This window comes from Pongo pygmaeus, chromosome 4 (genome assembly GCF_028885625.2).
Source record: "Pongo pygmaeus isolate AG05252 chromosome 4, NHGRI_mPonPyg2-v2.0_pri, whole genome shotgun sequence".
NCBI lineage: Eukaryota > Metazoa > Chordata > Mammalia > Primates > Hominidae > Pongo > Pongo pygmaeus.
Genome location: NC_072377.2, coordinates 76358177 through 76371159, shown reverse-complemented (window position 1 = coordinate 76371159; position 12983 = coordinate 76358177). Strand labels below are relative to the sequence as shown.

General features: G+C 39.2%; 1 long non-coding RNA gene across 2 annotated transcripts in view; it reads right to left on the bottom strand.

The window, feature by feature from the left end:
* LOC134739589 (uncharacterized) overlaps nt 1-11523 on the bottom strand; it is an 86996-nt gene extending 75473 nt beyond the window's left edge. For both annotated transcript variants that reach the window (XR_010126401.1, XR_010126400.1), the window contains exon 1: nt 11426-11523. This is a non-coding gene — a long non-coding RNA (uncharacterized LOC134739589). The remainder of the gene's footprint in view (nt 1-11425) is intronic.
* Between the last annotated feature and the right edge of the window lie 1460 nt (nt 11524-12983).

The following is a 12983-nucleotide window of genomic DNA, read 5'->3' as shown; positions in this document are numbered from 1 at the left end:
GTTGTCATGGGGGTTAAATAAGTTAATATACATAGAGTGCTGGGCACAATCCAAATGCTATATTTTTAGCTATTATTACAACTCTCATTATTGTAGCATCATTGTTCATAATAGTAAAAAACTGAAAACAAGCTAAACCTCTATCACTAGAGCATGGGTAAATAAATTGCAGTATGTTTATACTATAGAATCTTATAGCATAGGAGTAAAAAGAATGAACTAGAGCCACATATATCAATAGGTACAAATCTTAGACACATAGTGTTGAAAGAAAAGTCCAGGCACAGAAGAACACATGTAGTATGATCCCTATGTTATAACATAAGCAAAATTAAACCTATTCTTTAGAGACACACATATAGGTAGCAACAGTACAAAGAAAAAATGGGAAAGAGACAAAACTCAAGATAGTGAACAGGCAGATGGGATTGGGAAAGAGCTTCAGAGACATTTGTGAGGTTCTTAAGTTCATAAATTTGGTGGTAGCTTCATGAGTGTTCTATGTTATAAATGTGGAACAATTAACCTCAATGAACCAAACCTTTAAGAAATTTTCTTCAAGAAAATTTACATGGACATGAACTGAACTGGTGGAAAATCCAGAAATAAGAATGAAAACAAATAGTTTTAATAGTTAATATGCTCTTTCAAGAATTCATTCAGGAACTAAATTGGTTGAATGAAATTTGCTCTGTGAAATACTTTTTGATGGAAATTTATCACTGCTAGTATACTTATTAGGATGTTTGTCTTAATATGTCTCAATAAATTCAAAGTCATTATGATCTGATGGTCATATTTAGCTGAATAAAATCATCCTGTGCATAGTTAACAAAAACTTACGGTACAATAGACATCGAATTTATATAATGAGCTTTACATATTCATAGGAAAAACAAGGTTTTGACAGAAGTCTGGGTGGGAATCAGGTGTCAGGTAAACCTAAATGGCCAACTAGCTAAAAGGCAAAATAGCAAGAAAATATTCATCTCTAGAGATAAGAGAAACAGGAAAATACCAAGAAATAGATCATCAAGGCAGAAAACTAACAAAGATATTTGGGACCCAAACTTGACACTTGACCAAATGGACCTAACAGACACATCTATAGAACACTGCACCAAACAACAACAGAATATACATTGTTTTCATCTGCACATGGCACATACTGTGAGATTGACCACAGACTCAGCCATAAGGCCATTCTCAACAAATTAAAAAAACCTGAAGTCATGCCAACCACACACTCAGACCATGGAGCAGTAAAAATAGACATCAATACCAAGAAGATCTCTCAAAACCATACAATTACATGGAAATTAAGCAATCTGCTACTGAATGACTTTTGGATAAAGGCAGAAATCAAGAAATTCTTTGAAACTAATGAAAATAAAAATACAACACACCAAAATCTCCAGGATATAGCTAAAGCAGTGTTAAAAGGAAAGTTTATAGTGCCAAATGCCTATGTCAAAAACCAGAAAAATCTCTAACAACCTAACATCCCACCTAGAGGAGCTGGAAAAATTAAGAGCAAGCCAACTCCAAACCTAGCAGAAGAAAAGAAGTAACGCAAATTAGAGCTGAACTGAACAAAATTGAGATGCAAAAATCTATGCAAAAGATTAATGAAACCAAAAGTGGGTTTTTTAAAGAATAAATAAGATAGTAATAAAAAGGAAGATCCAAATAAACAGCATTAGAAGTGACGAAGGTGACATTACCACTGAACCCACAGAAATACAAAAGAAAACCACTCAGAGACTATTATGAACACCTCTATGTACACAAATGAGAAAACCTAGAAGAAATGGTAAGATCCTGGAAGCCTACAGCCCTCCAAGATTGAACCAAGAAGAAATTTAATAACTGAATAGACCAATAATGAGTTCCAAAATTAAGTCATTAATAAAAAAACCTACCAACCAGAAAAATACCCTTGGACCAGATGGATTCATAGCCAAATTCTACCAGATATATAAAGAAGATCTGGTAGGCCAGGCACAGCAGCTCATGCCTGTCATCCTAGCACTTTGGGAGGCCAAGGTCAGGGGATTATTTGAGGACAGGGGTTCAAGACTGACCTGGGAAACATGGAGAGACCCTGTCTCTACAAAAAGTACAAAATTCACTAGATGTGGTGGTGCATGTCTATAGTTCCAGCTATTTGGGGGGCTGAGGTGGGAGGATCGCTTCAGCCCAGGAGGTCAAGGCTGCAGTGAGCTGTGATCACACCACTGCACTCCACCCTGAGCAACAGAGTGAGGCCCTACCACAAAAAAAAAAAAAAAAAGAGCTGGTATCAATTCTACCGAAAGTATTTCAAAAAATTGAGGAGGAAGGACTCTTCCTTAACTCATTCAATGAAGCCAGCATCATTCTGATACCAAAACTTGGCAGAAACTCAATGAAGAAGAAAACTTTAGGCCAATATCCCCGATGAACACAGATGCAAAAATCCTCAACTAAATACTAGCAAATCGAATCCAGCAGCGCTTTAAAAAGCTAATCCACCTTGACGAAGTAGGCTTTATCCCTAGGAGGCAAGGTTGGTTCAATATATGCAAATCAATTAATGCAATTCATCACATAAACAGAACTAAAAACAAAAGCCACATAATCATCTCAATAGATGCAGAAAAGGCTTTTGATAAAATTCAACACCTGTTCATGTTAAAAACCCTCAAAAAACTAGGCATCAAAGGAACATGCCTCAAAATAATAAGGGCCATATATGACAAACCCATAGTGAACATCATACTGAATGGGCAAAAGCTGGAAGCATTTCCCTTGAGAAATGGAAGAGAAGGATGCTCACTCTCACTACTCCTATTCAACAGAGTACTGGAAGTCCTAGCCAAAGCAATTAGGCAAGAGAAGGAAATAAAAGGCATCTAAATAGGAGGAGACGAAGTCAAACTATCTCTCTTCATGGATGATATGATTCTATACCTAGGAAACCCCATAGCCTCTGCACAAAAGCTCCTAGAACTGATAATTTTAATAAAGTTTCAGTATACAAAATCAATGTACAAACATCAGCAGCATTTCTATATACCAATAATGTCCAAGCTGAGAGCTGAATCAAGAATGCAATCCTATTCATAATCACCACAAAAAGAATAAAATGCATAGAAATACAGCTAACCAGGGAGGTGAAAGATCTCTACAACAAGAATTACAGTAAAATACTGCTGAAAGAAATCAGAGATGACACAAGCAAATAGAAAAATATTCCATGCTAATGGATAGGAAGGATCAATATTGTTAAAATAGCCATAACTGCCCAAAGCAATTTACACATTCACTGCTATTCCTATCAAACTACCAATGACATTCTTCATAGAAAAAAAAAATTCTAAAATTCATATGGAACCAAAAATGAACCCTAATAGTCAAAGCAATCCTAAGCAAAAAGAACAAAGCTGGAGGAAATCTGACTTCAACTGTACTACAAGGCTACAGTAACTGAAACAGCATGGTACTGGTATAAAAACAGACACATAGACCAATGAGGCATGTTAAACCCAGAAATAAAGTCACACACCTACAATCATCCAATCTTTGGCAAACTCAATAATAAGCAATGGGGAAGGGATTCCCTAATCAATAAACGGTGCTGGAATAACTGGCTAGCCATATGCAAAAGACTGAAACTGGACCCATACCTTTCACCATATACAGAAATCAACTTGAGATGGATTAAAGACTTAAACATAGAACCCAAAACTATAAAGACTCAATAGGGAGAACCCAAGAAATACTATTTATTCTGGACATAGACCTCGGCAAAGATTTCATGACAAAGGCTCTAAAAACAATTGCAACAAAACAAAGAAATTGATAAATGGGACCTAATTAAACTAAAGAGCTGGGACACAGCAAAAGGAACCATCAACAGGGTAAACCGATAGTCTACAGAAGGGGAGAACATTTTTGCAAACTAAACATCTGACAAAGGTTTAATATCCAGAATCTATAAGGAGCTTAAACAAGCAAAAAAGAAACCACCTCACTAAAAAATGGGCAAAGAACATAAACAAGCACTTCTAAAAGAAGACATACAGGTAACCAACAGGCATATGAATAAATGCTCAACATCATTCATCATTAGAGAAATGCAAATCAAAACCACAATGAGATACTATCTCACGCCAGTCAGAATGGCTATTATTAAAAAGTCAAAAAATAATAGATGTTGGCAAGGTTGTGAAGAAAAGAGAATACTCATACACTCCTGGTGGGAATGCGAATTAGTTCAGCCACTGTGCAAAACAGTTTGGTGATTTCTCAAAGAACTTAAAACAGAATTACCACTAGAACCAGCAATCCCATTACTGGATATATGCTCAGAGGAATATGAATTATTCTAACATAAAGACACATGCATGTGCATGCTTATTGCAGCACTTTTCACAATAGCAAAGACATGTAATCAACCTAGATGTCCATCAACAGTGGACTGGATAAAGAAAATGTGGTACATATACACCATGGAATGCTATGCAGCCATAAAAGAATGAAATCATGTTCTTTGCAGCAACATGATGCAGCTGGAGGCCATTATCCTAAGTGAATTAGTGCAGGAACAGAAAACCAAATACTGCATGTTCTCATAAGTGGGTGTTAAACATTGAGTATACATGGACACAAAGGCAGGAACAATAGACACCAAGACTTGCTTGAGGGTGAAGGGTGGGAGGAGGGTGAGGATAAAAAGCTACCTATTGGGTACTACGCTCACTATGTGAGTGATGAAATCATTCGTACACCAAACCCCAGTGACATGCAACTTATCCATGTAACAAACCTGCACATGTACACCCTGATCCTAAAATAAAAGTTGGAAGAAAAAATAAATAAATAAAAAAGAATGAATTCAATGTTGAGGTGATCATTTGGATGATAAGTTTGATCAATGAAGCTGGCACATGCAGTTTAGGAGTGGACATATCTGTGGACCACTTCACTTCCAAAAGCCACTGCATAGTTAGCTGTTTTCTGAGGCAACAGCAAATACACAGCCTTCAGGATATCTTCAGGGGGGAGACTACAGCAATTTCTGGAATACATCAGCCTGTAAGCTTTTATGGCAATGTGTTGAAAGAAGAAGTTAATCAGAGCATTCATGAGGTCCAAGGTGTGAGATGATATGCCTCTATGGGACATCACTTCCTTTAGGACCTTGTTTATGAAGAATGAGTAATTTCCGTGGCCAAAATCAATGCTGGAATGTGCTTTCTTTGCTTTCTTTCTGGAGGTTGGGGTTTGATGTCTTTTGGAGTACTTATACTTTTTGGTGGTGGACCTAGCCATTGTGGATGTTGTTCCTCTGATCAGTTACGAATGGAGAGAAGAAGGGCCCAAGAATAGGTGGGAGTGCTCATCTTTATTATTATTATTATTATACTTTAAGTTCTAGGGTACATGGGCACAAGGTGCTGGTTTGTTACATATGTATACATGTGCCATGTTGGTGTGCTGCACCCGTTAATTCATCATTTTCATTAGGTATATCTCCTAATGCTATCCCTCCCCCCTCCCCTCATCCCATGACAGGCCCCAGTGTGTGATGTTCCCCACCCTGTGTCCAACTGTTCTCATTGTTCAATTCCCAACTATGAGTGAGAACATGTGGTGTTTGGTTTTCTGTCCTTGCGATAGTTTGCTGAGAATGATGGTTTCCAGCTTCATCCACATCCCTACAAAGGACATGAACTCATCCTTTTTCATGGCTACATAGTATTCCATGGTGTATATGTGCCACATTTTCTTAATCCAGTCTATCATTGATGGACATTTGGGTTGGTTCCAAGTCTTTGCTATTGTGAATAGTGCCGCAATAAACATACATGTGCATGTGTCTTTATAGCAGCATGATTTATAGTCCTTTGGGTATATACCCAGTAATGGGATGGCTGGGTCAAAAGGTATTTCTAGTTCTAGATCCTTGAGGAATCGCCATACTGTCTTCCACAATGGTTGAACTAGTTTACAGTCCCACCAACAGTGTAAAAGTGTTCCTATTTCTCCACATCCTCTCCAGCACCTGTTGTTTCCTGACTTTTTAATGATCGCCATTCTAACTGATGTGAGATGGTATCTCATTGTGGTTTTGATTTGCTTTTCTCTGATGGCCAGTGATGATGAGTATTTTTTCATGTGTCTGTTGGCTGCATAAATGTCTTCTTTTGAGAAGTGTCTGTTCATATCCTTTGCCCACTTTTTGATGGGGTTGTTTGATTTTTCTCTTGTAAATTTGTTTAAGTTTTTTGAGGATTCTGGATATAAACCCTTTGTCAGATTCGTAGATTGCAAAAATTTTATCCCATTCTGTGGGTTGCCTATTCACTCTGATGGTAGTTTCTTTTGCTGTGCAGAAGCTCTTTAGTTTAATGAGATTCCATTTGTCAATTTTGGCTTTTGTTGCCATTGCTTTTGGCGTTTTAGTCATGAAGTCCTTGCCCATGCCTATGTCCTGAATAGTATTGCCTAGATTTTCTTCTAGGGTTTTTATGGTTTTAGGTCTAACATGTAAGTCTTTAATCCATCTTGAATTAATTTTTGTATAAGGTATAAGGTAGGGATCCAGTTTCAGCTTTCTACATATGGCTAGCCAGTTTTCCCAGCACCATTTATTAAACAGGGACTCCTTTCCCCATTTCTTGTTTTTTTCAGGTTTGTCAAAGATCAGATAGTTGTAGATCTGTGGTATTATTTCTGAGGACTCTATTCTGTTCCATTGGTCTATATCTCTGTTTTGGTAACAGTGCCATGCTGTTTTAGTTACTGTAGCCTTGTAGCATAGTTTGAAGTCAGGTAGCGTGATGCCTCCAGGTTTGTTCTTTCGGCTTAGGATTGTCTTGGCAATGTGAGCTCTTTTCTGGTTCCATATGAACTTTAAAGTAGTTTTTTCCAATTCTGTGAAGAAAGTCATTGGTAGCTTGATGGGGATGGCATTGAATCTATAAATTACCTTGGGCAGTATGGCCATTTTCATGATATTGATTCTTCCTATCCATGAGCATGGAATGTTCTTCCGTTTGTTTGGGTCTTCTTTTTATTTCGTTGAGCAGTGGTTTGTAGTTCTCCTTGAAGAGGTCCTTCACGTCCCTTGTAAGTTGGATTCCTAGGTATTTTATTCTCTTTGAAGCAATAGTGAGTGGGAATTCACTAATGATTTGGCTCTCTGTTTGTCTGTTATTGGTGTATAAGAATGCTTGTGATTTTTGTACATTGATTTTGTATCCTGAGACTTTGCTTAAGTTGTTTATCAGCTTAAGGAGATTTTGGGCTGAGACGATGGGGTTTTCTAAATATACAATCATGTCATCTGCAAATAGGGACAATTTGACTTCCTCTTTTCCTAATTGAATACCCTTTATTTCTTTCTTTTGCCTGATTGCCCTGGTCAGAACTTCCAACACTATGTTGAATAGGAGTGGTGAGAGAGGGCATCCCTGTCTTGTGCCAGTTTTCAAAGGGAATGCTTCCAGTTTTTGCCCATTCCGTATGACATTGGCTGTGGGTTTGTCATACATAGCTCTTATTATTTTGAGATACGTCCCATGAATACCTAATTTATTGAGAGCTTTTAGCATGAAGGGCTGTTGAATTTTGTCAAAGGATTTTTCTGCATCTGTGATAAACCACATGAGATAATCATGTGGTTTTTGTCTTTGGTTCTGTTTATATGCTGGATTACGTTTATTGATTTGCATATGTTGAACCAGCCTTGCATCCCAGGGATGAAGCCAACCTGATCATGGTGGATAAGCTTTTTGATGAGCTGCTGGATTCGGTTTGCCAGTATTTTATTGAGGATTTTTGCATCGATGTTCATCAGGGATATTGGTCTAAAATTCTCTTTTTTTGTTGTGTCTCTGCCAGGCTTTGGCAACAGGATGATTTTGGCCTCATAAAATGAGTTAGGGAGGATTCCCTCTTTTTCTATTGATTGGAATAATTTCAGAATGAATGGTACCAGCTCCTCTTTGTACCTCTGGTAGAATTTGGCTGTGAATACATCTGGTCCTGGACTTTTTTTGATTGGTAGGCTATTAACTATTGCCTCAATTTCAGAACCTGTTGTTGGTCTATTCAGGGATTCAACTTCTTCCTGGTTTAGTGTTGGGAGGGTGTATGTGTCCAGGAATTTATCCATTTCTTCTAGATTTTCTAGTTTATTTGCATAGAGGTGTTTATAATATTCTCTGATGGTAGTTTGTATTTCTGTGGGATGGGTGGTGATATCCCCTTTATTATTTTGTATTGCATCTATTTGATTCTCCTATCTTTTCTTCTCTATTAGTCTTTCTAGCAGTCTGTCAATTTTGTTGATCTTTTCAAAAAAAACCAGCTCCTGGATTCATTGATTTTTTTGAACGGTTTTTTGTGTCTCTATCTCCTTCAGTTCTGCTCTGATCTTAGTTATTTCTTGCCTTCTGCTAGCTTTTGAATGTGTTTGCTCTTGCTTCTCTAGTTCTTTTAATTGTGATGTTAGGGTGTCGATTTTAGATCCCTCCTGCTTTCTCTTGTGGGCATTTAGTGCTATAAATTTCCCTCTACACACTGCTTTAAATGTGTCCCAGAGATTCTGGTATGTTGTGTCTTTGTTCTCATTGGTTTCAAAGAATATCTTTATTTCTGCCTTCATTTCTTTATGTACCCAGTAGTCATTCAGGAGCAGGTTGTTCAGTTTCCATGTAGTTGGGCGGTTTTGAGTGAGTTTCTTAATCGTGAGTTCTATTTTGATTGCACTGTGGTCTGAGAGACAGTTTGTTATAATTTCTGTTCTTTTACATTTGCTGAGGAGTGCTTTACTTCCAACTATGTGGTCAATTTTGGAATAAGTGTGATGTGGTGCTGAGAAGAATGTATATTCTGTTGATTTGGGTGGAGAGTTCTGTAGATGTCTATTAGGTCCACTTGGTGCAGAGCTGAATTCAATTCCTGGAAATCCTTGTTAACTATCTGTCTCGTTACTCTGTCTAATGTTGACATTGGGGTGTTAAAGTCTCCCATTATTATTGCATGGGAGTCTAAGTCTCTTTGTAGGTGTCCAAGGACTTGCTTTATGAATCTGAGTGCTCCTGTATTGGGTGCATATATATGTAGAATAGTTAGCCCTTCTCGTTGAATTGATCCCTTTTTGATTATGTAATGGCCTTCTTTGTCTCTTTTCATCTTTGTTGGTTTAAAGTCTGTTTTATCAGAGACAAGGTTGCAACCCCTGCTTTTTTTGTTTTCCATTTGCTTGGTAGATCTTCCTCCATTCCTTTATTTTGAGCCTATGTATGTCTCTGCACGTGAGATGGGTTTCCTGAATACAGCACAATGATGGGTCTTGACTCTTTATCCAATTTGCCAGTCTGTGTCTTTTAATTGGAGCATTTAGCCCATTTACATTTAAGGTTAATATTGGTATGTGTGAATTTGATCCTGTCATTATGATGTTAGCTGGTTATTTTGCTCGATAGTTGATGCAGTTTCTTCCTAGCATCGATGGTCTTCACAATTTGGCATGTTTTTGCAGTGGCTGGTACCGGTTGTTCCTTTCCATGTTTACTGCTTCCTTCAGGAGCTCTCGTAAGGCAGACCTGGTGGTGACAAAATCTCTCAGCATTTGTTTGTCTGTAAAGGATTTTATTTCTCCTTCACTTAGGAAGCTTAGTTTGGCTGGATATGAAATTCTGGGTTGAAAATACTTGTAAGAATGTTGAATATTGGCTCCCACTCTCTTCTGACTTGTAGAGTTTCTGCCGAGAGATCTGCTGTTAGTCTGTTGGGCTTCCCTTTGTGGGTAGCCTGACCTTTCTCTCTGGCTGCCCTTAACATTTTTTTCCTTCATTACAACTTTGGTGAATCTGACAATTATGTGTGTTGGAGTTGCTCTTCTCAAGGAGTATCTTTGTGGCATTCTCTGTATTTCCTGAATTTGAATGTTGTCCTGACTCGCTAGGTTGGGGAAGTTCTCCTGGATAATATCCTGCAGAGTGTTTTCCAACTTGGTTCCGTTCTCCCCGTCACTTTCAGGTACACCAATCAGGTGTAGATTTGGTCTTTTCACATAGTCCCATAATTCTTGGGGGCTTTGTTCATTTCTTTTTATTCTTTTTTCTCTAAACTTCTCTTCTCACTTCATTTCATTTATTTGATCTTCAATCACTGATATCCTTTCTTCCAGTTGATCGAATCAGCTACTGAAGCTCGTGCATGTGTCACATAGTTCTCATGCCATGGTTTTCAGCTCCATCAGGTCATTTAAGACTTCTCTACACTGTTTATTGTAGTTAGCCATTCTTCTCATCTTTTTTCAAGGTTTTTAGCTTCTTTGTGATGGGTTAGAACATGCTCCTTTAGCTCGGAGAAGTTTGTTATTACTGATCGTCTGAAGCCTTCTTTCAACTTGTCAAAGTCATTATCTGTCCAACTTTGTTCCATTGCTGGTGATGAGCTGCATTCCTTTGGAGGAGAAAAAGTGCTCTGATTTTTAGAATTTTCAGCTTTTCTGCTCTGGTTTCTCCCATCTTTGTGGTTTTATCTACCTTTGGTCTTTGATGATGGTGACGTACAGATGGGGTTTTGGTGTAGATGTCCCTTCTGTTTGTTAGTTTTCCTTGTAACAGTCAGGACCCTCAGCTGCAGGTATGTTGGAGTTTGCTGGAGGTCCACTCCAGACCCTGTTTGCCTGTGTATCACCAGAGGAGGCTGCAGAACAGCAAATATTGCAGAATGGCAGATGTTGCTGCCTGATTCTTCTTCTGGAAGCTTCGTCTCAGAGGGGCACCCAGCTGTATGAGGTGTCAGTCAGCCCCTACTGGGAGGTGTCTCCCAGTTAGGCTACTTGGGGGTCAGGGACCCACTTGAGGAGGCAGTCTGTCTGTTCTCAGATCTCAAACTCTGTGCTGGGAGAACCACTACTCTCTTCAAAGCTGTCAGACAGGGACGTTTAAGTCTGCAGAAGTTTCTGCTGCCTTTTGTTAAGCTATGCCCTGCCCCCAGAGGGGGAGTCTACATAGGCAGGCAGGCCTCCTTGAGCTGTTGTGGTCTCCACCCAGTTCGAGCTTCCAGGCCACTTTGTTTACCTACTCAAGCCTCAGCAATGGCGGATGTCCCTCCCCCAGCCTTGCTGCCACCTTGCAGTTTGATCTCAGACTGCTGTGCTAGCAGTGAGCGAGGCTCTGTGGGCATAGGATCCTCTGAGCCAGGCGCAGGATATAATCTCCTCGTGTGCCATTTGCTAAGAAAAGCTCAGTATTAGGGTGGGAATGTTCTGATTTTCCAAGTACCATCAGTCATGGCTTCCCTTTGCTAGGAAAGGTAATTCCAGGACCCCTTGCACTTCCTGGGTGAGGTGATGCCCCACCCTGCCCCGTGTGCTGCACCCACTATCTGACAAGCCCCAGTGAGATGAACCCAATACCTCAGTTGGAAATGCAGAAAACACCCGTCTTCTGCGTCGCTCATGCTGGGAGCTGCAGCCTATTCAGCCATCTTGGAACCTCCCCACTGGGATTGCTCATCTTTATAGAGACATGTCACAGTTAGACTTCAGAGGCTTCTCTCTGATTGGAGGTTGCTTTACCTATGTCACAATCACCTAGCAATAGCACTGATTTGTTGTTAAGGGCAAATCTTGTTCTTGACCAACTTAAAGCTTTCCTAAGAAGGAGGATTGAGGCTGATTTCAGGGCAGAAAAGAGGAGTGCTCATTCTTTCAACGTTGTTTCTTAGCAATTTGCAAGCTTAATATACAATGTCCTCAGAATTGCAAAATTCCATCAAACTGGGAAGGTTAGTGAAAGGGAAGGAAAGTTGCCGTAGGCCTTTTCTCAGGGCCACTTTGTTCATAAAAGCATTCATAAATTCATTTTATGAGCAAATGAATAATTAAATAAGCCACTAAAGTCTCAAAATGATTATTTTATTAAAAAAAAAGTATGGCTAATCTGGTTTTAAGAATTGTGACCACTACTTTAAAAATGCTTAAGTTTTTGTCTAGACTCACACTCCGCAGGAGCGAGTATGTACAACCAAAGAATAAAACAAAAACTCCCCTATTTTATTGTTAAAATTGTGACATGTGGACTGTATTTTTTAACCTTTTATAACAACATTAATATCATTCTTGCAAATTTCACAGATTTCATTGCATGGTCTGCATTTAGTTGATATTGTAGTTCTTTTTTTTTTTTTTTTTTTTTTTGCAGAGACAAGTGAACATTTATTTTTATGCCTTACTTCCTATGTGTATTTCAAGTCTTTTTCAAAACAAGCCCCCAGGACTCTCCAGATTCAATTATGTCCTTGGGCTTGGTCGACTGCTGCAGGAGTCTTAGGGAGCCTTGTACAAATGCTAGAGTGACTCATTTACCAACATTAAACCCTAGGATAGATGCAACAAAGCAGGACTCCTTCTTCCATGGAATGTGCTGATTTCAGACGACGCAGCACCCATGTAGAAAACGCCGGAATTTTTCCTTGGAACTGGACTGTGATGAGAGGTGCTTGCCATGAACATAAGCTACTGTCTTTTCCTTTCTTTTTTTGCGACGGAGTTTTGCTCCTTGCCCAGGCTGGAGTGCAATGGCGTGATCTCGGCTCACTGCAACTTCCACCTCCCAGGTTTGAGTGATTCTCGTGCCTCAGCCTCCCGAGTAGCTGGGATTACAGGCATGCACCACCATGCCTGGCTAATTTTTGTATTTTTAGTAGAGACGGCATTTCTTCCTGTTGGTCAGGCTGGTCTCGAACTCCCAACCTCAGGTGACACACCCGCCTCAGCCTCCCAAAGTGTTGGGATTACAAGTGTGAGCCACCACTCCCGGCCAGCTAATGTCTTTTCTTTGACCCTTCCTTTTTCAGTTTTTGAAGATAAAGCAGGAAATAATCTTTTCTGAAGATACTTGATAAAAATTCCTAAAACAACAAAACACATGCTTCCACTTCATTGATAAAAATTTACCGCACTTTGGCACCTG